This window comes from Acomys minous (assembly GCF_964271855.1).
Source record: "Acomys minous genome assembly, chromosome: 9".
Classification (NCBI taxonomy): Eukaryota; Metazoa; Chordata; class Mammalia; order Rodentia; family Muridae; genus Acomys; species Acomys minous.
Genome location: NC_140490.1, coordinates 119,323,471 through 119,338,180, shown reverse-complemented (window position 1 = coordinate 119,338,180; position 14,710 = coordinate 119,323,471). Strand labels below are relative to the sequence as shown.

At 42.0% G+C, this 14,710-nt stretch overlaps 1 protein-coding gene across 1 annotated transcript in view; it reads right to left on the bottom strand.

The window, feature by feature from the left end:
• The window catches only part of DNAJC5B (DnaJ heat shock protein family (Hsp40) member C5 beta), a 108,024-nt gene extending 94,238 nt beyond the window's left edge, over positions 1 to 13,786 (bottom strand). The window contains exon 1 of the mRNA XM_084797277.1: positions 13,766 to 13,786. The gene's annotated coding sequence lies outside the window, so the exon portion shown is untranslated. The remainder of the gene's footprint in view (positions 1 to 13,765) is intronic.
• Between the last annotated feature and the right edge of the window lie 924 nt (positions 13,787 to 14,710).

The window sequence follows — 14,710 nt, the reverse complement described above, 5'->3', positions numbered from 1 at the left end:
CAGGGAAGGCCACTTCTTTCTCATCAAAGAAAAAAATTCACCAACAAGACATGTCACATTTGTAAAAGAAACATCATTAAAGCTGAACTAACACATTGATCAGCATGCATTAGTAGTGGGAGACTTCAAAATCCCTCCCTCAACAATGGACAGATCATTGAGACAGAAACTAAATAGAAAAATAATAAAACTAACAGTGGTCATGAGCCAAATGGACCTAATAGATACCTACAGAACTTTTCACCCAAACACAAAAGAATATACATTCTTTTCAACACTTCATTGAACCTTCTGCAAAATCAACGATATAGTCAGTCATAAAGCAAGCCTCAACCAATGCAAGAAAATTGATTTAACCCATTGAATCTTATTGTATCACCAGGGATTAAGCCTGGATTTCAACAACAATATAAATAACAACAACAACAACAAAATAATAATAATAAAACCTACACACACATAGAAACTGAACAACTCCCTACTCAATGAACACTGGGTCAGGGATGAAGTGGAGAAGGAAATTGAAGACTTCCTAAAATTCAATGAAAAACATACCCAAACTCATTGAACACAATGAAAGCAGTACTAAAGAGAAAGTTCACAGCACTAAATGCCTTCATAAGGAAATTGGACAGAGCTCATATTAGCAAATTAAAAGCTCACCTGAAAGCTCTAGAAAAAAAAAGAAGCAAACACATCTGCCGAGTAGTCAGCAGGAAATAATCAAACTCAAGGCTGAAATCAATAAGTTAAAAACAAAGAGAATGATACAGAGAATCAACGAAACCAAGAGATGGTTCTTTGAGAAAATCAACAAGATAGACAAACACTTAGCCAAACTGAACCAAAAGGCAGAGAGTATCCAAATTAACAAAATTTGAAATGAAAAGAGGGACATAAGATCAGATACTGACGAAATCCAAAGAATCATTAGGTCTTACTTTAAAAGCCTGTACTCCATAATATTGGATAATCTAAATGAAATGGACAACTTTCTTGATAGATTTCACTTACCAAAGGTAAGTCAAGATCAAGTAAACAAGTCAAATAGTCCTATAACCTCTAAGGAAATAGAATCAGTCATTAAAAATCTCCCATTCAAAAAAAGCCCAGAGCCAGACAGCACATGAAATGCAAGAAAATTGATTTAACCCATTGAATCTTATTGTATCACCAGGGATTAAGCCTGGATTTCAACAACAATATAAATATTTTCAGCACAAAATTCTTCCAGACTTTCAAAGAAGAGATAATTCCAATATTCCTCAAATTATTCCATAAAATAGAAACAGAAGGAACATTGCCAAACTCATTCCATGATGCCACAATCACCCTGATAACTAAACCACACACAAAGACCCAACAAAGAAAGAAAATTTCAGTCCAATTTCCTTATAAACACTGATGCAAAAATACTCAAGGAAACAGTTGCAAACTGAATCCAAGAACACATCAAAAATATCATCCACCATGATTAAGTAGGGTTCATCCCAGGCATGCAGGAATGAGTGGTTCAATATATGAAAATCCATCAATGTAATCCACAATATAAACAAAATGAAAGAAAAAATGTGTTCATCTCATTAGATGCTGAAAAGCATTTAGCAAAAATCCAACAGCTTCATGATAAAAGTCTTGGAAAGATCAGGGATAAAAGGCCCATAACATAGTAAAGGCAATATACAGCAAGCTATAGCCAACATCAAAATAAATACAGATAAACTTAAGCAAATTCCACTGAAATTAGGGATACAACAAGGCTTTCCACTCTCTCCATATCTCCTCAATATACCTGAAGTCCTAGCTAGAGCAGTAAGACAACAAAGGAGATCAAGAGGATACAAACTGAAAAGAAAGAAGTCAAAGTATCATTATTTGCAGATGATATGATATCATACATAAATGACCCAAAAATTTACAAGAGAACTCCTATAGCTGACAAACACCTTCGTCAATGTGGCTGGACACAAATTAACTAAAACAAAACAAAACAAAACAAAAACCCAGCAGCCCTCTTGTATACAAATGACAAGTGAGCCAAGAAAGAAATTAGGGAAACAATACCCTTCACAATAGCCACAAAAAAAAACCTCATAAAATATTCTGGTGTAACTATAACCTAGCAAATGAAAGACTTGTATGACAAGAACTTCAAGACTCTGAAGAAATAAACTGAAGAAGATATCAGAAAATGGAAAGGTGTCTCATGCTCATGCATCAGTAGGATTAACATAGTAAAAATGGCCATCTTACCAAAAGCAATCTACAGATTCAATGCAATCCCCATCAAAATACCAACACATTCTTTATATACTTTGAAAGAACCATTCTCAACTTCATATAGGAAAACAAAGCAAAACAAACAAACAAAACTGAGGCTAGCTAAAACAATCCTATACAATATAAGAACTTTCTGGAGGTATTTTCATTCCTGATTTCAAACTGTACTAAAAAGCAATAGTGATTAAAAACTACATGGTACTGGTATAGAAACACACTGGTGGATCAATGGAATTGAATTGAAGACCCAGAAATAAATCCATACACCTATGGACACTTGATTTTTGACAAAGAAGCCATAGAATGGGGAGAAAAAGAAAGCATCTTCAACAAATGGGGCTGATCTAACTGGATGTCTATATGTTTTTTTTTTTTTAAAGCAAATAGATCCATATTTATTACCCTGCATAATACCCAAGTCCAAGTGGATGAAAGATCTCAACATAAAACCAGAAACATTGGGGGCTGGAGAGATGGCTCAGTGGTTAAGAGCACTGAATGCTCCTCCAGAGGTCCTGAGTTCAAGTCCCAGCAACCACATGGTGGATCACAACCATCTACAATGTTACCTGATGCCCTCTTCTGGCCTGCAGGTGTACATGCAGGCAGGGCACTGTATATATAATAATAAATAAACATTTTAGAAAACAGAAACATTAAATCTATTAGAAGAAAAAGTGGGGAAGAACCTTGGACTCATTGGCACAGGTGACAACTTCCTGAACAGAACACCAACAGCTCAGGCTCTAAAATCAACAATTAATAAATGGGATCTCATGAACCTGAAAAACTTCTGTAAGGCCAAGGATACTGTCAATAGAACAGAACAGGAGCCTACCTATTGGGAAAAGATCTTCACCAACCCTACATTTGACAAAGGGCTAATATCCCAAATACATAAAGAACTCAATAAATTATACACCAACCAACTGAATGATCCAATTTAAAAATGTGGTACATAGCTAAACAGAGAATTCGCAACAGAGGAATCTCAAATGGCCGAGAAGCACTTAAAGAAATGCTCAACATCCGCAGTCATAAGGGAAGTGCAAACAAAACAAGTCTGAGATTCCATCTTACACCTGTGAGAATGGCATCACACACTAGTGAGGATGTAGAGAAAGGGGAGCACTACTCCATTGATGGTGGGACTGCAAACTTGTACAACCACTTTGGAAAGCAATCTGGTGCTTCCTCAAAAGACTGGGGATAGCTCTACCTCAAAACCCACTCATGGACATAAACCCAAAAGATATTCCATCATACAAGGACATTTGCTCAACTATATTCCTAGCAGCTTTATTCATAATAGCCAGAAACTGAAAACAACCCAGATGTCCCTCAACTGAAGAATGGATAAAGAGACTGTGGTACATTTACATAATGGAACACTACTCACCTATTAAAAACAAAGAAATCATGAAATTTGGAGGCAAATGGAACTATGAAAGATCATCCTGAGTGAGGTGTCCTAGGCTCAGAAAGACACACATGGTATACACTCACTTATAAGCAGATTGTAGCCATACAGCACCGGACAAACATAATACTATTTACAGACCCAAAGAATATATGTAATAGGAAAGATGCCTAAATATCACCCTGAAGTGGAAATGGAATAGACAGAGGAAGCAGACTGAGAGAAGGAACACGGTAAGAGAGGGAGAATGGAGAGAAATTAGGGTCTATATCAGGCCTGGGGAAAGTGGGTGCGGGAGGACTGGGAGGAAGAAGAGAGAGGAGAGAGAAACCTTGGGCAGGGGCTTCTGTGTGATGAGCTGGAGACCTGTGACAGAGTAGGCTCCAGGGAGGACATGAGTGTGACTCTACTGAGACACCTGGTAGCAGGGGTCATGGAGACTGGACAGGGCACCTTCTAACTACGCAAGATCCCTAGTGGATGGAGTGGAACGCCAGCCCACCTTCTAAAACGTCAACCCCAAACTTACCCTTGCCTATAAGTTATGCAGGGACAAAAATAAGTAGAGATTAATAGAATGCCCAACCAATGCCTGGCCTAACCTGAGCCCCACCCCATGGGAGAGAGCCAGTCCCTGACACTATTTAAAAATACTCCGCTATATTTGCAGATGGGAGCCTAGCATAGCTGTCCTCTGAGTGGCTACACACAGCAGGTGATGGAAACAGATGCAGAGACCCACAGCCAAACATTATGAGGAGTGCACGGAGTCTTGTGGGAGAGCTGGGGGAAGGACAGAAGGACTCAGAGGGGACAGGAGTTCTCCAAGACCAGCAGAGCCAACTAACCAGGTCCCAGAGGGACCTGTAGAGACTGAAGCTCCAACCAAGGACCATGGATAGGCTGAACCTAGACAGACATAGCTGATGGGCAGCCCAGTCCTCAGTGGGTCTCCTACTAGGGGAAATGAGGGCTGACTCTGACATGGACTCTGTTGCCTGCTTTTTGATCATTTCTCCCTGGTGGGGCTGCCTCGCCAGGTCAAAGGGGAAGAGGATGCGCTCAGTCCTGATGTGACTTAATGTGCTGGGGTGGGTAGGGGGTGTTCCCATCTCGGAGGAGTAGGGAAGGGGGGGTTGGGGAAACTGGGAGGGAGGGTGGCACCAGGAGGGGAGGAGGGAGGGGGTTATGACTGAGATTTAAAGTGAGTAATTAATCTAAAAAAGTCAACTGGCCGAGGACTTAATTGCATCTACAAAACATGTTTACAACACTGAAAATAGCATTCTCATTGAACTATGAACTAGGTACCACTCCTCTACAGTAGTTCTCCAAGGCTTAGGCTGGTAAACAGCAGAGCTGAACACTGAGACTGGATTGCCTCTTATTTCTGCAGCCCATGTATGAGCTACCCAGCACGATCTCTGTGTGCAAACTCGGGCATGTTCTGACGCTCATCCTGTATAAGTCACCATGCTGACATGTGAATACAAATTAGAAAAGGTGAGCTGTTAGTTCATACTAGGAATTCAAGAAATGTTAGTTCTCTTCCCTTCCCTTTTAGGCTACCTCACACTTACAAAGTCACATAGGGGGTGTCTCGAGCATCTAGGCTCACATGTGGGCTTCCTTCTGAAATCTTACACAACCACTGCAAGTGTAAGGAGTAGCGCATCCATATTCTCTCCACAGATGCCTTCCTGGTGTACCCCATACCCCTCCTGCCTTGACACCGCCACTGTGGCTGGAAGTGTCCTTCTCCAGGTGACAGGACAAACTGTCTCATTTAGCTCTTGTCTTTGACTCTTGCTTCTGTTGTATCTGAATTCAGAGTTCCTTTCTAAGACAAGGAGGGAAAAAGAAGAAAATAAAACTCCTTCTGTCATTGTACAGTATGAAAGAACGTGTCTCTGCTGTTGGGTATCCCATGAACATGTGCCAAGAACTTACTAACCTGGTACTTTCTAGAACACCAGAGCTACCTCAAGCCGTGGAACAACGCCTGGTACCTCTGTGTGGCTGTGTACTCAGTGACCAGGGACTAGACACCCAGACTCTGACCTACAGCTCACAGTTCACCGCTTTAGATATTTGCTTAGTAAACCCTCCCATACATTTTAACTTCCCCTGCGCTATTATTTTGTGATATCGGTTAGGTGCTTAATAACCATTTACAAATAATTGCTACAATGGGGTTTTATGGCCAGGGAAAGGCAAAGGCAAGAATAACAGCACAGAGTGAGTGTTTAACACAAGATATGGCAAGTACACATAGTTAGTGTGTGCTTTCCCACAGCACAGACTTCACACTTCCTGTAAGCGATGAGAATTCTTTTCTTTTTCAATGGGGTTGTTTACAAGTGAGTATTTGGTATCTTTAAAAAGCATTGATTTGTTAATATAGTTTGGCTATCATGTTTTCAGAATATAATATTTTCAGAAACTCCATGAATGCGGCCGAAAAGCTTTGTGTTTGTTACACCAGATCTGGGGACAAACTTCTGTAATTCGTTATGTGTAATGTGGAAGCAGGTGTTCTGTTTTATTTAGCCTGTGGATAAAATTATTGCTAAGTAGCTTCTCACATTTTGAAAGAGGTTAAATGAAGAACAAAATTATAAATTAAAAAATGAGGAAAATGTACCCTCCTCTTCTTGTGTCATACTGTTTACAAACACAACACTTTGTAGTAAAATGTAATAAACTTAAACGCACTTGGCTCCTTCCTTTTGTGGTATCATTATGTCAGCCACTAACGATGGTTGAAACAAAATCCAGGCATTTTGACAGGGTCATAGGGCAAGAGCAGCCCATGAGTGGAAAGAGTACAGGCTGGGATTTAACTGGAGTGTTTAGCAAAGAGTTTGCTGCTCACATGTGAGGAGTTGACACTCCTAGGGGCTCATCCGATGCCCCCTCTGTTTCCCATCAGTGTCCTGAAGTGCAGGCTTCCTGGGCCACAGTCAGTGACGTCTATGATGACGTCTGCAATGACGTCTGTGATGCCAGCTGCCACTGGTACCCACCTTCTAGGTCTTTCCTCCCCAGACCCCTGAGCAAAATACACTTTCATTGCAGGAGGTGCCAGAGCACAAAACAACATCATCGTCAACAAATCCAGTATCAGATAGACTTTTACATATTTCTCCACATAGAAAAGTGCCTAAAAGCTGGGAGAGGTGGTGCACACCTGTAATCTCAGCGCTTGAGGAGGCAGAAGCAGTTAGGTCACTGTGAGTTCAAGGCCAGCCTGGTCTACAAAGTAAGTCCAGGACAGCCAAAGCTACACAGAAAAACCCTGTCTAAAAAAACCCAACCCAATCACCACCACCACCACCAACAACAACAACAACAAAAAAAAAAAGAGAAGGAAAAAAAAAGAAAGCTACCTAGAAAATCCAGAAAATGTGCCCTCGAATTTTAACCTCCAATCTGGATAATTAGGACTTTAATGTTATTGTTTTGGGGATCTACTCTCCAGACACAGAAAGACATTATTCCTCACACAGATAATATGTTTTACACCATTGACTTTCCATCTCCCTCCCCTTCCTTCCTTTGTTTTTGCAGTGCTGGGATCAATACTTAGCACAGCTTTACTAGACAGTGGATCATGTACCGTCCTAAAGGATCATATGCAACATACAGTAATAGACACCAACACCTGCAAAATGAAAACTATTCAAAACAGAAACAGAATAAGAGGTAAGGTCTCTGCTTGGAACATCATATGATACGTGGTGAAAGAAATCTGATCACTGGCACTCACAAAATCATTATCATTTGACTGTGTAAAATGGAATTGCTAGCAATGCTGTGTACAGATAACACACTGAGAGGCTAAAACTCTAGGGAAGCCATTTAGAGGCTGACATGGCAAATCATACTGTTACAAGTAAGAGTGCAATCACCATGTGGGATCCCTTTACTTTTTCAATTTTTAAGGATATTTTATGAGCTCATAAGTCTTTATTGCTAAGAAAAGTTTTCTTAGCTGGGTGGCAGTGGTACACACCTTTAAATCCCAGGACTCAGAAAGCAGAAGCAAGTGGGTTTCTGTGAGTTTGAGGCAGCCTGGTCTACAGAGAAAACTCCAGGACAGCCAGGGTTACACAGAGAAATGCCGTCTTAAAACAAACAAACAAACAAAATTTCCCTAGGTAAAAATGTATTATATTCTATGAAGAAATGTTCATAGAAATATATATGTAGGCTCAATTTTCTTAACAAGTATATTTTATTACAAACTTATTAACCAAGCGTCACTTATAACCCGGCTAACTATCCACCCACTTCCACACTCTGGCGCTCTGACCACCTGGCCCGTAGAGCAATTGGCCCGTAGACGGCAATTGTGGGAAACATCCGGTCTCAGTTACCAGGTTTTTTCTCCTTTATCGACAATGCCATTTGTTTTCTCTTTGCTTCAACCTCTGTCTTTAAATTTTCTAGTTGTATTGCCAACTCTGCCATCTTTTCCAGAAGGATAGAATTTACTGGCCCTTCTGGTTCTTGCATCTTATCAGTCTTTCTTCCAAACCCTTTATATAAGTAAAGGGAACGGTTATCTTACCAGGCTCCTCTACTACGTCCCAAGCTCTTAAGGCTGCAGCACGACATTGTTCAATCACTGTGTCATCATATTGGCCTTGTTGTCTTAAGTCAGCACATATATGCCTTTTTTTTCTTTTAAGATTGCATCCTCACACCCTCACACTGGATGACCACATGTACGGAGATCACCTTAGCTTAGTCCAAGCTGCACACAGCCTCGGCTCTAAGCTTTGTGGTGCGGACATGTCTATGCTAAAGCTGACCTCGTAAACCAAGTGCAGCATCCGTGTTAGCTGGTCAGTGCAGGAGAAGCCTCTTTACTGTGCTGGTTAGTTCCTGGCTAACCAGATTAGCTGTGTTTGACAATTTGTACGGAAGATTGTTAATCAAGGGACCTGACAAAGGACCGCAAGGAAGGATGGGTTGTTTAGAAGAAGAACTGTATTGAGTTAACTACACATGTAACTTGGCTATAAGCAGGATGGTGACTCTGGATAGCTGGCCATGAATATGCAGGGATTCCCAATCTCTGGTTGCTTCCATTAAAAATCTAGTGGTGCCTGGCGTGGTGGCACATGCCTTTAATCCCAGCACTTGGGAGGCAGAGGCAGGTGGATAGATGTGAGTTCAAGGCCAGCCTGGTCTACAAGTGAGTCCAGGACAGCCAAGGCTACACAGAGAAACCCTGTCTCAAAATAAAATCTAGTGGCAGAGTCAGTCCCCGCTCTCCACATAACTGTGGAGAATGTCCTGTCCATTGGCTAGATCAGAGTAGGGGTTTGATGTTTATCACTTGTATTGTCCTTGGCTAGTATAATAGTTTGAGCAGATCCCCTCCCCCCGCCCCGGGCCCTGATCCACCCGTCATGCTGTTCCTCTTGTAGGTTTCTAGGAGCCTCTGGATCCTTCTATTTCCCTTTCTCCTATGTTTGACTCTGACACGAACTCTGGTGCCCCATATTTGACCATCTCCCCTCGGTGGGGAGGCCTGGTGGCACTCAGAGAAAGGATAGCAGGCCACCAAGATGAGACTTGATAGCCTATGACCATATAGTGGGGCAGGAGGTCCCCCTCAGTCATAGACCTAGGGGAGGGGAACAGGGTAAAAGAGGGAGGGAGAGAGGAATGGGAGGATACAAGTGATGGGATAACAATTGAGTTGTAATCTGAAAGAAAGAAAGAAAGAAAGAAAGAAAGAAAGAAAGAAAGAAGAAAGAACCTAGCGGCAACGACTGGTGTGTCTGTGTGTCTGTCTCCACTGCTTCCACTCCAGCCTGGGTTCTTGCCTTCTCAGGGTGGGTTACACTGCTGCGTGTGTCACCTTGCTTCCTTGGAATGGCCGTCAATCCTTGTTTAGGGGTTAGGATGAAATCCGCAGTCCTCCCTTCTCTCAGTCCTCCCTTCTCTCAGTCCTCCCTTAGCGGAGGACTGTTGCACTGTCTGTGCTGAATATACGGGGAATCGCACCTGAGGAACCGCGGATCCCCTAAAGGCTCGGGGGTCCTGCACCTGCTGTCTGTCCGCGCTGAGCATTCCTCAGTGGTCCCCCTGCCTCTGCCTCTGCCTCAACACATAGACGCACACAGAAAAGAGAAAGGGCAGAGGACGATAGACTGTGATCCATGATCAGAAAGCCTTCAGCTGTCTTCTTTACGTCTCCTGAGAAGTCACTGCGGCTCTGCTGAGCTCCGGGAAGCTGCCTGGTAGTTTGAGTGGAACGGCCCGGAACAAAAGCACCATAGAGGAGACATCATAAAACTCCAAACTTCCTGCTCACGTGGATTTTGTCAGTCCACTTCACAGAGACCCTCTGCTGTGTCACATTTTTTTTTCTAGAATGTGCTTAGGAGGTTACCAAGTCAAATTGTTCAACCCACGAACTATTGACTTCAGAACCCAGAACAGTAGTTATAGAAACTGTAAAGGTTGCTCAGAAAAGTCATGTGCTTAACAGAAAAAAGAAAGAAAGAAAGAAAGAAAGAAAGAAAGAAAGAAAGACAGACCAGCCACTGCCCCTCAGTCTATCTTGTGGCACTTTTACTTCTGTCCTGAAGAGCAGAGTATAAGCCAGCTTCTCAGTAAAGTGACTCTGAGCAAAGATGTTATCACACTAATGCCTGAGACAGGTCTATCAAACCCTCCCTGTAGACAGGCAAGTGATAGCTGAGGTCTTTGCATATTTGAGCAACTTGGGTTCATTATTAGTAATTTTCTAAAAGTTCTTATAAAAACAAAATCTCCCTCCCTGGGAGATAATTAATTCTGACATTTATGAAGAAATATTGGTTTCTAAAAGAAAACATAGTCACATTTGCTTTACAGTTAGGCTTGCTAGAGCCATTCATTCACTCCTAGGTACATGCTATTAAAATCTGAAGTCCAGTCTTAAATAACCCAGTGAGGGTAAGGAGAGCAGCAGCCATAGTTATAGCCAACTCATAGAAAACAGGACTAGGAAGGAGAAAGCAAGTGAGGGTGTGTGAGGTGGGGAGGGAGGCCATAAGGTAGTGAGTGAGTCATCATTCATTCTGAGTTCTTTGAATTCAAAGGCCAGCACAGCCTAGAACCAGGCACAAGTGTAGGTTTGAGTGTGTGCATGTGCGGGTTCAAAGTGCCCAGAATACATGACAGTTTTGCTTTAGTATCTCATGGTCTGGTGAGGAAGGCTGGTGGTCAACAAGTCTGGTGAAAAGAAAACTTGATAGAGAGTTCTCTGATGCCATAAAGAGTCCGCAGACAGAACACTTCCTTCCCCTAGTACCAGCTGGACTCCTCTCATGGAATGCTGAGATCTGAACAGGGTCTTAAATTATTTAGAGGACAGACGCAGACAGGACATTCCAGGAAAGGAGTGGTGGCTACTACTGATAAACACACTTAAGAGAATCAGTGATGAGAACAGGCACATGAGGTGTTCTGGGGACAGCAAACTGACTGAGAGCTGAGAACACAGTTTGCATGGAGAAGAACCGCGACACAGCGGGAAAGCCAGGCACCAATAACTAACAAGAAAAGCTCCAAGCTGACAACTCCAAGGCCCCAAACTAGCTTCCAAGAGAGAAACTTGGTGCTTCTGTCTCTGGTTTCTCGTATTTAGGACACTGGATGAACACCTAGCTTGCTTACATTAGACCATATTAGATAATGAATAAGATTAAGGGAAATCAAGCACTCAGTAAGCTGCAGCATAATACTGGGCAGCCGCTTACCTCTGTGGACATGAACTGTTCATTGCTCATGATGAATTCCTTAGGGATAAGAAGGAACCAGTGACCACAGTAACTCTGTGTGTTCCTAAGTCTAAAACATACACGTGGGCCATTAGAAACAAAGACATTATCAACAGCATTTTCTTTGAAATTATAAAAAGCCTAGTTATGAAGAGTGGAATTACTCCAAGGAACTGAGTCTAAGAAGGTCAACTTCTCCTGTCTCAGTAACCTCTTTTCTTTCTATCTAGGGTAGGTGGGTTAGAAAGGAGGTATAAGCATTAAAGAACCCCAAATAAAGTAGCTTTGAAGAAGTTCAAAGCCTACATGCCATATCAAGGGAAAACTACAAATAAGCCACACAACCACATACATGTCAGTAAACTGGACTAGCATAGCTGACCTAGACATATCAACTGTAGCTGGCACTGGGTGATCATTTACTCTCTGCATTTCAGCCAGTTGTAAATTGTTGTAGTAGCCTCCATCTACTGGCGGGGGGGCTCTTTGGTGAGGGATAAGAGTTATCTGTATTTGTGGGAATGTGGATAAGTATTTAGAAGACAAGTGCTTTTTGCAAGGCTGGGAATACGGCTCAGCATCTCAGAGCACTAGCCCAGCATACACAATAGTTTACAACCATGTATAGTGCCGGTTTCAGGACATCCAATGCCCTCTTTTGACATTCATGGGCACCAGGCATGTACCTGGTGCACACAAATACATACAGGCAAAAAAAAAAGTGCCACATAAACTAAAATAAAACTAATTTAAAATTTTAAATACTTTTTATGAACACATGTTTGAAAATCAATAAAATTTAATAACAGTTTTAATAGCAAAAAATTAGAGCTATACTCTAAAAAGCCATGTAAAAGATTTAGATTTTTCAATTACATGTCCAAAACTTATATAAAGTATGAGCCATCTTGTTGCATTCAGATGGCCAGCTCTGTGAAGCAAAGAGGTTTTGCGTTTAGTCAGGACCTAAAAGGGATCGTCACTAAACAAAGACTTATTAAGGGTTACTATGCTTTTGGATTAAATTACCATGTATCGGACAGTCCCTACCTACCCACAACATACACCAGGAGACTACCAACCACATCAGGAATTAGTTTCTGTTACCTGCTATGATTCAGATAAGAGTCTCCCAAAGCCCCTCCCATCCAGTACAGCTGAGAGATGGTGAGCCATGAAGAAGCGAGGTCCACTGGACGGCAGACAGTTAGGCTACTGGGCACATACTCTTAAAAAATATTGGAACCTCATCCCCTTCTTCCCTCTTTACTCCTGAGACGCTATGCAATGAACAGACCTCTATCTTGGTCCCTACCATGGTGCGCACAACTGCAGGCCTAAAGCAACAAAGCCCAGTGACCACACTCCGAAACCTAAGAATCCATGAGCTAGGTTAGACCTTTTCTCCTTTAAGTTGGTGCTCCCTGGTACTTTGTACAGTGGTATAAAGTGGATGATCACAAAGCCCAATACAGTATTTATTCATTTTTGATACTCACAACAGATTCTCACACCTTATGGATTCTATTGTAGATAGAGTTAGGAATTCATCCCATCCCTACTGTCTGTAAGCTAGCCCAACTACACCTCCCTCTCACAGGACCACTCCGTCATCCTAGGACACATCTCCTATCTTATGCCTGCCTATCCATTATCTATAAGGCAGCCATAAGGCAGAGGGCACACATGACTCTTATCTTCCCAGTAACCTGAATATTTTGATCTGAACTCAGAAGAAAGCCCTTCGTTGTCTGCCTGCGCTCTCTACCTCTACCTGTCTACCACTGCTCTGCTGATATCCTCCTTCCTCGCCTACAGAGTCCCCTCACTCACACAACAATGGCTTCTGAGTGGAAGTAAAGTCTCAGACTTAATGTTTACTAAGTGAGGCCTCTCAGCCAGGTCTGCCTAGCTCTCATCCACATCCCAACGACAGTATGCTATAGGCTTTGTAGTTTGCAGCTGCTATTATTCATAATAATTAATCTATTTTTATTTTAAAATAAAATTGTACAAAATTGAATTTCATAAGTAATTTACAAATCATTCTCAAAACTTCTGGTCCACAAACTACACTAGAGGAGGAAACCACTCACTTCTATTTTTCATAGAGAGAAGGAGGAGCATCTCTGGTCCTGGTCTAGGCGCTAGATTTCCACGCTCTTCACTAGGATACATTATGGATAATTACAGCCAAGGCAAAGAGGCAATGTGAGAAAAGGTGTATAATTGTTAGAAGCCAAAATGATGACATTTCTTCATGAATTTAATTAGTACTTACCAAGAACTTATCACAAGAAATAAAACACTTCAAGGAGTTAACGTCCTTTGGCAAGGGCCAGCTCCAGAGAGTTCTCTGTTTGCTGTCATGAGTCATTCCTCAGACCTGCCATTAAAAAAAACATTTTTCCTCATAAGAATGGGTGGGAGCCTGGCCTGCTGCTGCAGCAGACTCCTCCCCCACCCACTTGCTTCTGAGGGGGAAAATCATAAGAAAAGAAAGAAGAAACCACCTCCTTTCATAGTTAGGGCAAAAAAAATTTTTGGTGTGATTTAACCCATCCCTGGAAATTGTGAATTGGGTACGAGGTGTACCCAGCAACTTCTAATTTGTGCCACCCTGACCCTCCTTCTGTTTCTTCTCAATGAACAAATTCCCACCAGCAGAGAACTGTACTGTCTGAACACTCCCTTGATATGATTTCTACTGGCCATGGTGCAGCCTTGCTTGCTTGTTTGCACTTGTCTCAGGGACTTAGGTGGAGGAAATTGGACACAATAATTAATTCATATTTAATACCCAGAGGTGCGTCAAGAAACCTGAACTTGGATCTCAAGTTGCAAAAGATACAATTCAGAGAAAACATGATATCCTTTCTCTTCTGGCATTTTAATCATAGGATTACAAAACTAAATGGAAAAATACTCGCTGCTCTGTTGCATTCACTTTAAACACCTTCTGACACAAGAAGCAGCAACACTGTAGGTAAAAAGGTATTACTGATGTACTTCTGGGACTGGCAATAATACCAGCCCAGGGCTGGTGAGATGGCTCAGCAGTTAAGGGCACTGGCTGCTCTTCCAAAGGTCCTGAGTTCAATTCCCAGCACCCACATGGTGGCTCACAACAATCTATAATGAGATCTGGTGCCCTCTCCTGGCCTGCAGATAGAGTGTTTATATACATAATAAAGAAATAAATCTTTTTTTAAAAAAATACCAGCCC